General features: G+C 42.7%; 1 pseudogene across 1 annotated transcript; it reads right to left on the bottom strand.

Moving 5' to 3' along the window:
- Nucleotides 1-8189: 8189 nt before the first annotated feature.
- Nucleotides 8190-10752, bottom strand: LOC311018803 (annotated as a pseudogene). The gene is made up of 5 exons: nucleotides 10724-10752; nucleotides 9860-9962; nucleotides 8971-9757; nucleotides 8470-8619; nucleotides 8190-8408 (listed from the first exon to the last, which is right to left on the bottom strand). The product of its transcript is annotated as an uncharacterized misc_RNA (transcript).
- Nucleotides 10753-15588: the final 4836 nt, after the last annotated feature.

The raw sequence follows: 15588 nt of genomic DNA, 5'->3' as shown, positions 1-15588 counted from the left end.
AACACATTATAATGCATGTATAAGGCTTTATAAAAGTTGTTATAAATGTTTATAATCATGCATGATTATTAGGTGACTCGCCCAGGATTCTTCTTTCAAACACTGGGGTCACTTGGGCATGGAGGTATAAAGCGTTATGAATGCTATCTTATCTATCTGACTGTAGTTTCAGTTGAACCATTCAGAGCTAAGAGTATTCTTTTATTACAAATACTGTGTTGACCCCCCCCCCTCCATAATTTGAGATAAACTAACATGAAATGTAACTTGTATTTACAGATGTGTTTAATGACATAACATTAATGTCTAATTGTAATCATCGCAGACTTTTTCAAAGGGGACTCTTTGAATCTCTACCACACCTTTCTCTAATCACCCGTTTGGCCTTGATTTGTTCTCAGGCACCGAACTTGCGTGTTCAAGTCTTTTGTAAATGAGGCTGGCGGCCCCAGTCGCTGCTCCAGTAATTAGACAGCCCCATTCATTCAGAAACAATGGCGTGACGTGTACCCTGAGGCTCCGCTGCTGAACAGGCTGCTTTCTGACCTTCTCCCAACTGCTCCCAGGACTGTTTTCTGGGATGAGACAGACGTCCTGGGGAGACTGGGGTTGCTGCCCTCTGATTGGTGGACAGGCTTCCACGGCAACCAAACACTTGTCCTGGATGGTGTAGATTAATTTCTCCTTCTGCACTCCAAGCATTCCAGGACATAAAGGATAATCGCAATATTTCTGGCACTACATTTTTCTTTTATTTACAACTTAAAGTGGCTGTCAATGCCTATTGACTTCCTTGGGGCTCTAACATGGACAGTCGCCCGATACACAGAATGTATATCTCAGGCACTCAGTTTAGTCTTGTATCCATACTCAATGCTACAATTAGCATTTTGTAGTAGTTGGGAAAAAGGATCTAGGTCTTCCCAATATCAATAAGCTCTTACCCATACTTCACTACTTTTTCTAAACTCTTAACACAGACTCACACCTACAAAACACAAATGGGGGAATGGATAATTTCCTTCTCAAAGACAGATTTTGTTAAATATATACTAACTCTTCATTTCAAAATAGAACACATCTTTCTCTGCACACACTAACTTTACCAAAACATTGGAAATCTGACTCAAAATGAAATTATTCTGTCAAAGAATAACACGTGTTTTCACATGCAGTCAATCAAAGTACACCAGGTTTCAAAATACTGGCTATTGTTGACATTACAAAAACTGCATAGACTGTTATGTTTCAGTTTTACAGGTATTTGCATGCAAAACATGCAATCCACCGTTTTACACTAAATTTCTTGGTTGGGAACTGTATGTCCACATGTAATGTTCCAATTCTTACTTTATCGGCAATGATACGTTGTGGTTTCTTTGTTTCCTTCTTTTGACAAAAACTAACACACTGGTTAGAGGCTGTCATACATGTAAACTAACACACTGGTTAGAGGCTGTTATACATGTAAACTAACACACTGGTCAGAGGCTTTCATACAAGTCGCTTTGGACAAAAGCGTCTGCTAAATGACCTAAATGTAAATGTAAATATTCAAAAGCATTCCAGTAAAAAGCAAATCAGTTTTTTTCCTTTACTGTTTACTATAGGAGGTACAGTAGAAATACTGTTACAGTTTTTCTCAATTGCTAAAACACAAAATCTGGTTCCTGTAGCACAAAAACCCAAACCTTTTCGTCATTCCCAGAAGCACACACATTTCCCATAACCAAAAACACAATTCACCTGTTTCCACACGTCTCAATATTCAAAACTCTTTCTGCAAAACCTTACACAAAAGTTGCCAAATAAATCATTCATGTGTTCATTCAGCAAACACATGCTCTCAATATAATTAATTCAAGTTATCATAACCTAAACTCAGAGACCACACCCTTCTCCAGGTGAAAAACACTCAGCCTCAAAATTGTTAACACACCAATCAGAATTGGGGGTCAATAAATAGAGCCTAGAGGCATGTTCATGTCCTTTGGAACAATGGATGAGAGACAACAGAGAGGACGGGGACGAGGAAGAGGACAATGTAGGGGCCACAGCCCCACGATTCTTGGATGTGACTTCTCAATGAACGAAAGATGAACTATTCACCTTTAAAAGATATACAGACTAAGGTCCCTCGACCGATCTGGAGGAAATGGAGGCCGCTTTATGGCTCGGTTAGAGTATTTACGAACCCTTAAATCAGAGCATCTACGAGCTCTCCACGCACCCCCGAACAAGGAGGACCAGACCTTCAGAGTCACCAGACTTTGAGGCACCCAAACGCATCTGGAAACTGATTAACACCTTTGTTTGACAGAGAGCCTCGATTGAAGTATAAGGATAAACACCTTATCTCTTCCTCACCATTTGCTCCTAAGTCATGTTGAAGACCCCTTCCTCCCCTCTGGGAGTCATAAACTAATGACCTGGTCTGCTGGCATGCAGAGAGAGGTCACATGAACTCTGCAAGAAAACATGTTCACATTTTGACCAATCCAAGAAAAGGATGAGATATGTGTTCAATATTAGTTTAAAACCATCCATAATAATCATTGAAGAATTATAAGCATACTGGCGAACGTCCCGTTGTTCTACGACGAAGGACAGAGAAGTTACCAAAAATGCTAAAAATTAACATTGTCATTGTAAGGGATTTAACTACTGCATTCACGCAGTCAGACGAAAATATGTTTGCTCATTAATCTGCCCGCATCACCCAGGGACAAAATGCTTACTAAGTTACCAAACTTGTTTGGGCTAGCTTGATAGGTTTGCATTGTATGTGTTGGATCAAAGTTCCTTTCAACTCTACCAAAAATGATTTGTACAGAGAAATGTTTACCGTTCATGTTTCATTTGTTTGACCTATCATTCTGTGCGAGAACTATATGCAATGTGCCAACTTTGACCATAACGGCGAGATGGTGTTCAAACGTTCTAGTCATAGGATTGCATTTCGTTTTGTTTAAATCACAAAGATTTCGGACTGTAACTTGAACGGGTCCCTCCTGGACACGCCCCCTCGGTCAGCATAAAAGCTGCATGTTAGAGACACCCGTAGAGCGCGTTCTTCCCTCCAAGCTTCTTGCGTCCAGGCGTTCTTGCCTCCCGGGGCTTCCCCCTCCCGGCTCAGGCCCCTCCCGGCTGGCCTCCCGGCGCTCTTGCATCCAGAGGGTCTTCTCTTCTCTCTCATCACCCTCTTCAAGTTTCGGACTTTTCTTAGTTCCCAATTTTTACTTCTTTTATTGGAATAGTTCGTTCGACGTTAGATTCTTCAATTTTGCATTTTTAGCTTTTCTTTTTCCGCAAGCCTTTTTGATCAATGCTAATTCAACCAACGGCCGCAAGATTTGGCATATTGACTAACGCTTATACCTAAGCCACCCAAGGCCAAAATCAAGGAGAAGACAGCTGTTTAACTAAGACAAATTACGGCAAAGACGGACGCCCGCTACGAAACTACCGCAGATCGGCGCTAACGGTTCCCTCGGTCCACGGCAAGGAAGATCCCTCCGGGTCTACGTCACCGACGGAATAGCGACCGCTTGGAGTTTCAGTAAGCCGAGAAGAAGCGTCCCAAAATAAGACCGAATCCGCATTCAACAGTAATGACCGAGTTGCAGGGTGAAACTAAGTATAGCGTCTGTTAATATCTAGTATCTGTGAGGTCACTTATCCCATTATTCACTTTTTCCTCTTACTAAGGAGTCCAAATTCTTAGGAAGAACCCATTCGCCTTTATCGCCAAACGTGCTAGATGAGCTGTTAATCACATTTCCAGTTATATTTCTGGCGTTGTATTGGTGTTTTGTTTATTACATCTGTTATTGTTTTATTCACTTTTGTTTAATCCCTTGTTAATCAATAAATTCCCCTAAAGCATAAAGTCGTTGTCCGTGGATATTTCTTCTGTGCAGAACACAAAGATCCCTATTTCAAGGAAATGAGACTGATTTAATCAATGAATAAGTGGTCATTAGAGTCATTAACGTGAATTCTATAAAGTTCTGTCTGACCAACAGATGGTGCCCCTTTTACGAGAGCAGGTATTGAAATTGTAGATTAATATACATTGATATACATATTTTAATATCGTAATTTCCTTACATACACAGTTTACGTAGGTACCATTAGCTATTAACCCTTACCTTCCTACAACAACAAAGACAAGTGATATCTGATTAAATCCGTGCCACTGTCGTTCATCATGTGGTTGTACATGGGAGGACAATGAAAGAAGCTGGCCGGCTAGTCCAGCCAAACTTAAGCTGTTTCACTGTTGCATCCATTGTCCGTACTTTCAGGAGGGAAAACAGGTAATTTGCCTCATTGTCACTGTACATGTACATGTATTGTATCACAGTACATGCAGAGTAATGTTGTAGTACATATAGACTGAATATCCACTGTATGCTGTGTAGTTTTTACTATACTGTACCACAGTACACCAAAGGTCAGTAATGGTCAAATTTCATTTTTATTATAATTTGTATTATTAATTATTTCATAATTGCTATACTGTACAGAAATGCTATAGTATGTAAAGACCCCTCTTTCATTCCAATACACACAGTACTGTGTTTGAAGTAAAATGTGTGTTTTTGACTCCTGTAGACAATCTTTGAGATGGATGCAATGGCTGACCCTCATGAATAAATCTTTATTGATGAGGCAGGGTTCAATCTCACAAAAAGGTGCAAAAGGGGCCGCAACATCATTGGACAGCGTGCAATCACACAAGTTCGGGCCAGAGGGGAGGCAACATCACCATGTGTGCAGCCATTAGCAATCGTGGCATTCTCCACCGCCATGCCATACTGGGTCCATACAACACTGCACTACTCCTTCAGTTTCTAGATCAGCTGCACAATAACATTCTCCAACAGGGAGGGGAGCCAGGGCAACCAGAGCAAGCCCAATATGTTGTCACTTGGGATAACGTGAGCTTCCATCGGGCTGCTCTGGTTCGCACCTGGTTCAGTGACCACCCCAAGTTCAGGGTCCTTTTTCTGCCAGCATACTCCCCTTTTCTGAATCCAATAGAGGAATTTTTCTCAGCATGGCGGTGGAGAGTCTATGACCGCAACCCATACACACAGCACAATCTCCTGGAATCTATCCAGGGTTGGATCCGACACACAAGGGGATATTTCCCACGCTGCCTGGCGGGAGAAGACATAATGTGTGAAGTTGATGAAATACTATGGCCTGACCCTGACCTGAGACAAGATCATGCTGATGTTGATGCCGATGCTGATGAACCTGTATATTTGCTCAATATGGAAATACTGTGAATAAACCCTATTCTTGACATTTTGGTGGCAGTGTGTTGAATTAATCCCTCCTGTGTGTAACGAACCCTCATGTAATCTGTGTTTTGACCGCTTGTGTGCATTGTCTGAGGGTAAAAACTTATTGGGACCCAGAAGTTAGATGTTTGTACTGTTGGGTGTGAGTTTTTAGAAAGGTGTGTGAAGATTTGAGTTGTTCCAGGAATTGTGTCTAAGCAATTGAGAAACACTGTAACAGTATGATAGAACAGAAAAGGTTTACAGTATTGCTTACAACAAAATATCCATGAAACACACAAAATATCCTTGAAACACATGGACAACAGCATTCTGAAAAAAAACAACAACAAAAGCCCAGACAAAAAGTTTGTCTTTTTCTGTTTCTGTTTCCAAAAACATCACTCCTCAAAGTCCTCCTTTTACTGTATAAGTGTCAATGCAATAGAAAAAATAACCCCTGCCACTGAGTCTATGCCAGACTGGAATCAGCTTTGGTTGGCCCAATTTACCCAACATAAATCAGCTGTGTGTCAATTATTCAATTGTTTGTTTATTATCAGCTGAGATATATTGTTTTTGAACTGATATCATTGCAGAAGCAGAGGTTTTTATACTGTATCTAAGGTTTGGAATATTGTTTTTGCTATTGTGGGATGTTGTGTGTTAACATTCGTAAATAATACAAAAACAATCCATAATTTTGTTGGGAGGTATAGCTTGTCTGTTAAGAAAATTGACTGCATATTGTGTGAACATGACATGAAATGCGTGAATGGTATGGCCACAAAAGACCGATGCTGTGCTAATTGAGTTTTAAAAATGTGACAACTGGTCGGACAAACGCTTGTTAGTGACTGAAAAAACTGTAACTTGCTTAAGTTGTAACATTTAGTCTTGTCTAGATAGCTTGCTGTTTAAATTCTTGTGAAGCTGTGCATACTGAGTGGGCAATTACCTAGTTTCAGCCAGCTCAGCTGTAGTCAATAGACTTGATTGGAGGGAGGGGCCCCAGTCTGGGCATGAGGTAAACTGAGCACTTAAAAGCTTGCCAGTACAGCATCAGCTGCAGCGTCAGGACAGCCGAACGAAGACAGCCAAACAAAGACAAGGGAGTCTATCTGTGGGAGTCAAGACAGCCGAACAAAGACAAGGGAGTCTATCTGCGGGAGTCAAGACAGCCGAACAAAGACAAGGGAGTCTATCTGCGGGAGTCAAGACAGCCGAACAAAGACAAGGGAGTCTATCTGTGGGAGTCAAGACAGCTGAACAAAGACAAAGGAGTCCATCTGTGGGAGTCCATCGAGGAAGTCCATTGAGGTCCATTGAGGTAGGCATAACATCTCAACCCCATCCCATCGCAGCCATGTGTCCTATCCCAGTCAGGACATCAAACTGGAGAAGATTTTACCAGAGACCCTACGCTCGAGGCTGTAACCCATCCAATCTCTGCTACCCACCACTCTCCACCGGTACGGAACTTGAAGTACAAGGGGGGGCTATGGAACTGCCAGTCTGCAGTCAAGAAGGTGGACACCATCTCAGCGTATGCCTCCCTGCAGACTCTCCACTTCCTGGCCCTTACAGAGACCTGGATCACCCCAGAAAACACTGCCACTCCAGCTGCTCTTTCAACTGCCTACTCGTTTCTCCACAAGACGAACAGGGCGAGGAGGAGGAACTGGGCTCCTCATCTCAACCAGGTGGTCCTACCAGATCCTTCCTCTGGACCACCTACCTCGATCTGCACTTGAATTCCACGCGGTCTCTGTCACCCTTCCTTTCAAGCTCAACATCATAGTGATCTATTGCCCACCCGGTCCTCTCGGTGACTTTTTAGATGAAATGGATGCCCTCCTGAGCTGCTCCCCTGATGATGGCACACCACTCGTCGTCCTCGGTGACTTCAATATCCATCCGGGAAAGCTGCACTCATCTGAATTCATTGACTTCTTCTTTCTCCCTCCCCATTCAGCCCATCACATCCCTCTCCTCTACGCCTCGAACTGTCACCAGCTGCCGCAACCTGAAATCCCTCACTCCGTCCGCTCTCTCCTCAACTGTTCTTTCCTCACTACCATCCACAGAACAGTTCTCCTTAATGCCTACTGAGGAAGCCTCCTCCATCCTGATGTCCTCACTCTCCTCTTCTTTGGACACTCTTTGTCCTCCCATCTCACGACCTGCGCGATCATCTCCCTCCCCTCCCTGGCTGTCTGAACGTCTGCGAACCAACAGATCATTGTTGCAAGCGTCAGAGAGAAAATGGAAGAAATCGGGCCAGCACGAGGACCTTGCTCACTACCACCACCTCCTCTCTGACTTCACCTCAACCGTTTCAGCAGCTAAATCTGCCTTCTACCTGGCAAAGATCAACTCTTCCGCCCCCAGGAAACTCTTCTCCATGTTCTCCTCCCTCCTCACCCCTCCCCCTCCTTCCTCCCTTACTGCTGATGACTTTGCAACTTACTTTATCAAGAAAGTAAATGACATCAGCTCCTCATTCACGCCTATACCCTCCCAGAAAACATCTCCCCCAACTCTCAACTCTGATGGCCTTACCAGCTCTAGCCCCCTCACCTCTGAAGACGTTCACGCACTTGTTACGTCTAACCGTGCTACCACCTGCTCCCTTGACCCGATTCCCTCCTCTCATCTCACACAACATCTTGCCATTCCTCACCACCCTGATCAACTCCTCCCTCTCCTCAGGTGTCATTCCAGCAGCTTTTAAGACTGCTACAGTGAAGCCCCTCCTTAAAAAAAACACCCTAGACACTGCTGACATCCAAAGCTACAGACCTGTGTAGCACCCTACCCTATCAACTGAGGAATAACTACTTTACTTTAATATTAGGGCGGGCTCTGGGTTCTTAGGTTTTTGTATGCGGTGCCGTATTAACCTGAATCCTTCGCGCTCCGCCGGGGAAGGGAGAGATGGTCCTCCGCGAGGAAGATCGCAGCCTCGATGCCGGAGCGTCGGTGGCACTGGACCCAATTGGAGGTGGAGGAGGGCAGCCCAGCGATGAACTGCTCCAGTGCCACCTGGCCAACGATGTCCTCCGCAGAGTTTACCGAAAGAGAGCCCCCTGAACCAGCGCTGGTGTCCCTCTGGTGCTACGCCGATGAGCAGGGGAAGAAGTCGGACCGTCCACTCCCCCTCCGGTCACCCACATGCCTCTGCTGTGCCCTCGAAGATGTCCTCGAAGATGTCCTCGAAGATGTCCACGAAGATGTACGCCTCCGGATCATCTTCAGCGGTTGGAGGACAACCGGCTGAGGCCACTCCTCCCTCTCCTCCAGCAGCCGGCGCCTTCACCACACCCCACTGCCACAAGCAGTCTTGATGATTGAAGCACTACCATTAAAAACCAAGAGTGATTGATTGCAAAGGAGGCCTGGTAAAAACAAAACACACTGCCATTTCCATTTGGAAAAAAAAATGTTTAGTTTCGAATAGGCACAGCCTATGGCCTCATTTCCTATTCATGGCAATTGCTGTATCACCCTGTGGGATGTGCCACCAGCTCACAAAATGAAGTGAAAAGTAAAATGTGAACTGTAAAGAAAATAAAAAATTGGGGTGGGGTAGATGGAGGGGGTGGGTTTAAAGGCTATTGCAAATAGCATCCTGGTACTGTGCTGCTTGAGGGAGCTCCTGTTTTTCATGGGCTACAACCTCGTTCTCCAACACATCTGTAGGGTCAACCTTGTCATCTGTATGAAGGCAGATGTTATGCAGAATACAACAGGTCATGACTGCTGCACTGGCTCTCCGCACGCTTCCCATGTGCAGATAACAGAGGTGTCTAAATTTGCCTTTGAAAAGGCCAAAGGCATGCTCAATGGTCACTCGAGCAGAATGGAGCTTTCTGTTGAAGCTCTTCTGCCGGGCAGTGAGATGACCATTGTCCCTGTACGGCTTTAAGGCAGAATCCCCCATGATGTGAGTGGCAGGAGGGAGCAGGGCTTGAGGTTTTCAGCCAAGATGGTGGCAACTGCTGTGTGTCGGAAGGCTCGTGCGTCATGCCAACTCCCTGGAAGGCCAGCATGGATATGGGAAAAACGCCTGTTGCTATCACAGAAGGCAGTTAAAATGATGGAGTAAAACTGCTTCCTGTTGAGATAGGCGTTAGGATTCTCTATGTGGGGTTTGGGAATGGGGAGACACCCATCCAGTGCTGCAATTGCACAGGGGAAACCTGCCCGCGCAAAGCCAATTCTGAGTGTTGTTGGGCCTGCCCTGTGGGCCAAGTGATGTGGTGAGCCAGGTACACATTGACCAGGCCACAGAAGTCATGGAGGTGGGTCATCACTGTAGACCTGCCTATCCCAAACCAGTCAGCACCCCCCCTATAGGACTCTTGATTGGCCAGAGTCCATAAGCAGGCCAGGACACACTTCTCCAAGGGAATTTTCATGTTCAATGGGTTGTGATACACTGGCCCAAGTGTATTCAGAAGACCCTGTAAAAAATAAAAATACATTGGAAAGTTAACCAAATGCTTAGGAAAAAACTGTTTTGCATTGCTAGGAACACTTTCACATCAATCACATGGCCTACTCACCTCCACTTGGGGTTTTGAAAGCCTGAAATGAGCTTGAAACTCAAACAGGCTGTAGAGTGGGATGACCTGCTCCACATAATTAGGGATTCTTGGCACAATCCTACTATTGACACAAAAACAGAGCACATGTAAAAGGGGGGCTTAATGTGTAGGCCTATATCTGCAGTGAAAACATGCAATTCATTTTTTTCATCAACACTCTCATGTGGATGTCTTTCTAAGGAAGTAGGCCTAATGTTAGATATCATTTCACATTTACTTACATGTTGGCCTTCCTAGACCCTATCTATCTGTGTACCTCAAATATCAATTTGTGAAAGCATAAAGGGGTTATTATTGGGTTAAATGTTCCCGATTGTGTTACATAGCCTATTATTGGGTTAAATGTCAGATTGTGTTACATCCTCTAAATGTAAAGCGATTTAAGCTGCATTCTGTGTCTGAAAAGTGATATACAAATAAAGATTATTATTATTATTATTATCCTATTAAAGTGTTCAGCATATGCCTTAATGCAAATTGCTAAAACAACCTATTAAGCTTAGCCTACAGGATGAAAATTAATATATTCCAGGCTGCAGAAAGGGTGAGCAATAGCACACACGTTACGAATGTGACGAAAGTCACCTCCTCTGGCCGAGATACCCCTCTTGAAAAAGCACCGGTAGTTGCATCATTTCCACTTTGTCTGCAACTAAGAACGCAAATGCCGTGAGAGCCGCCATATTTACGTTGACTTTGTTGTCCAACTTGACGGCGTTTGGCTACAGTCTCTTTTATAGCCCACCCCCTCAGACACCTGCAACTCTCGTCGGCAAGTCAAGTCAAGTCTAAGCCAAGACCATCCTGAACAAGGCTACTCACACTGGTGCCTTCACTGGATCCCGGGACATCGCACCGCCACTCCCCCTTGCAATTGTGTTGCACATTTTTGAGATTAAAGTTGTTATTTAATTGTTTCCCTGTTGTCTGAGTCGTGCATTTGGATCCAGTCTACTTTCAAACCATATACTATTATAGTATTTATGTCACAATGTCCAGTGAGTCCTTGCTTGCTTCTGTACTATTTTTTTTGTGATGGCTTATTGTGGGATACAAATGTAAATTTACCGATGGCTAATTGATTAATGATGCTAAATCATTTAATGATATGCATTACAATGGATTGTATGGACCATCGTAATAAAAAAATTGGTTGTGTGTGTGCCTTCGCCCAATGACAGCTGGGATTGGCTCCAGCCCCCCCGCGACCCTGAATACAGGATAAGCGGTAGATAATGGATGGATGGATGGATGGGTTGTGTGTGTTGTGTCAGGCTGTGTGTGTGTGTGTGTCAGTCTTATCTTTTGTTCAGGTTGCTGTCTCTCTGGGGGAGTCAAGGGGTGCAGTCTATTTTGCTTAGGAAGGTTCCTAACTGAAGAAGTGAGCCGGAAGTAAACAAGTGGCCTCCATGATAAGAGCTGTTCGAATTCTCTAAATACAAAGGAAAGGAGCTCCAATGCTTCCTTTCAGAGCTCCTTTAGCATCAGATGCAACGGACCTTCCTTTCCTTTTCCCTTTATAAAGTCAACAAGTGGAGAAGTGGACGAAGCGTTTTATTATAGTCCATTATGTTGTTTCTCCAGCGCAGACGCACGTCAATTGCCGGTGCCAATCATCAGTTGTCAATCATCAGCGGCCGCGTTATAAAGACGTAGCTTAGTGAATGTCCGGTCGGATTCTCTGAGCACCGCGGTCGACTTTTCCTAAATCCTGATGAGTTCTCCTATCGTCTTTCCTTAACCCCGTGACGTTTTCCCCAGAGGTCAAGGAATAGGAGTTAGGAATAAGAGTTAGGACCTCATTTTTTGACTGCACCCCAGGTCTTAACTGGCATTTGATGTATCGTTAGCACAGAGGACAGTGATTGTATGGAGAATTTAATCTCTCCCAGAAAGCATTGGCTGTCTGCCAAAAAACATTTCTGCATTTTTCTCTTCCATCTTTTGGAAATTTCTTTTGCCATCTTGCTATTGTTTCAAGTAGCACCGACCCCAAAGGGCCAGATTTACACTCCTTCCACTTATCCACAAGTTTCTGCAAAATTTTAAACACTATAACACGTGTTATTCAGAGAGGGTGAGTGGCACAGCGCCCGAGTGAGGACCCGATCAAGAAACTTGACAAGTCTATTTACTCTGTGCACTTGACTGTTGAGGGTTTTCCCAGTCTGTTCACTCGTTTTAATTCACCAACTTCTGAAACACCCTAACTAAAATATCCCTTCTAGCTATTCCAATCCCCCGTACACATAACTACTTGAGATCTGTGTGAGTGCAGGAATTTTCGGGCAGTCTGTATTATCTGATACACTGACTCACAGTGAAAATATAAATCCATCAAGTAGGAAACCCCCCACATTTACATGAAACATAACAAAACTTATCTGTGTCCTCATGAACGACTTTATCTCTACAGCTCAACTGGAGATTCTCTTCTCTACCGCTCAACCGGAGTCTCTTACTCAACGCCACACAGACCGAGTCATTTAGGCAAGGCAAGGCAACTTTATTTGTATAGCACATTTCATACACAAGGCAGACTCAAAGTGCTTCACATCATGACATGTCATACAACAAAGTGAAAAAAATAGAAGAAAATAAAGGCAAAATTAAAATGCATTACAGAAAGACAAGGAGAATAAAAACATATTTGCAATAATTAAAAACAGTGCAGACATTAAAAGATTTAGCAGAAAGCTATGGTGAACATAAAAGTTTTCAGTCTAGTTTTAAAAGTGGTCAGAGTTGGGGCAAGTCTTCAGGAAGTTTATTCCAGCTATTTGTTGCATAGTGACTAAATGATGCTCTCCTGTGATTGTTGTTTACTCTGGGAATCACTAACAGATTGGTCTCAGAAGATCTTAGTGGTCTAGAAGGCTTATGTAGTGGGAGCATATCAGTGATATACTTCAGCCCTAGACCATGTAGTGATTTATATGTGAGCAGGAGGATTTTGAAATCAATCCTCTGACATACAGGGAGCCAATGTAAGGATTTAAGAATTGGTGTAATGTGCTCACATTTTTTGGTCTTTGTAAGAACTCTAGCAGCAGCGTTCTGAACAAGCTGTAGCTGCCTGACAGTTTTTTTTCGGAAGACCTGCAAGGAGACCATTACAGTAGTCTAGCCTACTAGTAATAAAGGCATGTACAAGTTTTTCTAAGTCTTGAGCTGACATGAGCCCTCTTAGTCTTGCTACATTTTTGAGGTGATAGTAGGCTGATTTTGTTACTGATTTAATGTGACTGTCGAAATGTAAATCAGAATCTATAATAACCCCAAGATTTCTGGCTTTGTTTGAGGTTTTCAGGGACAGAGAGTGAAGGTGTTGAATTACTTTAAACCTTTCTTTTTTTAGCACCAAAAACAATTATCTCAGTTTAGTTAAATTTTCTCAATTATTTTACTTATGAAGGGTAGATTTGAAATTGGTCTGTAGTTGTTGATAATAGAGGCATCTAGGCTCCGCTTTTTTAGAAGAGGTTTAATGACTGCAGTTTTGAAATTGCCTGATTGAATGGAGTTATTAACTATTTGCAATACGTCTATTGATAGGCAGTCAAAAACATTCTTAAAAAAGTTGGTAGGTAAAGCATCAAGGCAGCAGGTGGATGATTTTAGATTTGTCACTGTTTCCACTAGAGTTTACGGAGCCCCCCTGGTGACATTGGATAAAAAAAAATAACGCGTGGCCACGCATTACTATCTCCTGGCCACGCGTTATTATCTCGTGGTCACGAGATAGTTAATGCGTGGCCACGCGTTATTATCTCGTGGCCACGAGATAGTTAATGCATGGCCACGATATAGTTAATGCGTGGCCACGAGATAGTTAATGCGTGGCCACGATATTGTTCACCTTCAGTAGCGGAATTATCCGTATGGAGCTGCCTGTCAGTCCGTGAATAAAGGTAATTATAGTCTGATTTTGTATTCAAGAGTAGCTTTGTTATTGTTGTCATGGCAACTGTAATGTCAATAATAATGCTATGACAGCTATGACAGGCTGGAGGAGTTTCCGTCACACCGGCCGCGGCTTCCGCGGCGTACCGACGAAAATCGCGCGTGGTCCGCTGCCCCCTGTTCACACCAGACGCGTATTTCTCCGCGACAGTCCACAAGCGCTTCTGCTCAGCTGTTGTTCATTCAGAGCTATTTTTTTCCATTGTGAAGTAAATAACCCCATAAAATTAATACGCCATGTTTCAGTAGAAGTAAGCCAATTTACACTGTATTTTGTGAAATGCTGTCGGCTATTTTGCACTAGTAGTCATGTTTACTTTATTACAGGCATCCAAAGTTGTTTACTTAAGGAGAGTGCTACAAAATACACATGTTGAATTACCAATGTAGCTGTATATTTTCAATATTAATATTTCAGTTTAGTCTTATACGATATGTAGCCTAATGTTTCAGGTTGGTATTCAGTGGTAATTGAATTTGAATTGTGACTGTATAGTATTTGGTTACCATGTCTATTCAGTCAATACATACATGACCTGAAGGAAGTTTGTCTACAATTCTTTCGCTCAAATACTCCCTTTTCAGGGTGTTTACAGTGTTACTGTTTAGGTCTGTTAGATCACATTCTTCCTTTACATTATTGTAGAGTCAGCAGGAACGAGGCCAATCACCTACCAGTGAAACAGATTTTCATGAGACTACTTTGTGATCCTGTCATATTTGTTCAATTTCATACGATTTTTTATAATTAGAGAATAATTTTTCTGTCAAATCTGTAAATTGTGAAATTTAACATGTTAAATTTTATGTTTCCAAAGGCTACATATGAAATGGAGAGAGAGGAAGACGCCATCCTGCAGTTTCTGCGGGACCGTGGAATTCAAGAAGAAATCATAAAAAAACTGAAAAATGACAAGGTGAGCTATTCTTCCCCAGATCAAATCAGAACCCTGCATCTTGGGAGTGAAGAGATCCTATTTTAACCCAAAATAGCCTAATTTCGAGTTTATTTGAATATTACTAGGATTTTCTGTATGTTTTGCTGAACATTTTCTTGTTAATGGTAATTGTTCACCTTATACCTTATCAACAAGGAAGTAGAAGCTCTAACACAGTAAGAAGTTTCAGTCTATATTAGTCGTTTGAACAATCATGTAGGTTATTGTATTTGTAAATTGCAATTATTGGTTAACAATGTCATAAACATTTCACATTTACTAAACAAACCTGTGACTCAATAAACCTATACATATTTGCATTGATTCTGTGGATTAATTAATCCCAATATGCTTTGTTGCAATATTAGTGTACCATATCTCAGTCCAGGTAGGAACATGTTGACTGTTTAATGAATTAGATGTGTCAAATGAATAGTTTGGGTGAAATTTCAAGTCTCAAGAAGACCAGAGATGCCAAGTTGACTTGAAAAGACCTCATGTACACCATGTTTTTAGCCAAAATCTTCACTGTAGCTGTCAAATAGCTAGTGCTCTTTACTTTCATGTTCAGCTCAATGGATAAAGTGAAGATTTTGGCTAAAAACATGGTGTGAATGAGGTCTTTTCAAGTCAGCGTGGCATCGCGGAGCTTCCTAACACTTGGACTTTCACCCAAAGTGAACTATTCCTTTAAGCTAGTTCCTGCTATAAAACTTAAAATAGTTAAAATAAAAATAGAATTAAAAGAATGCCCTTATACATGGTGGTATAGCCAAGAGGAAAGGT

This window comes from Eutrigla gurnardus (genome assembly GCF_963514095.1).
Source record: "Eutrigla gurnardus genome assembly, chromosome: 9".
NCBI classification, from domain to species: domain Eukaryota; kingdom Metazoa; phylum Chordata; class Actinopteri; order Perciformes; family Triglidae; genus Eutrigla; species Eutrigla gurnardus.
Note: the sequence above shows the minus strand (reverse complement) of the source record. Positions and strands in the feature narration are given on the sequence as shown.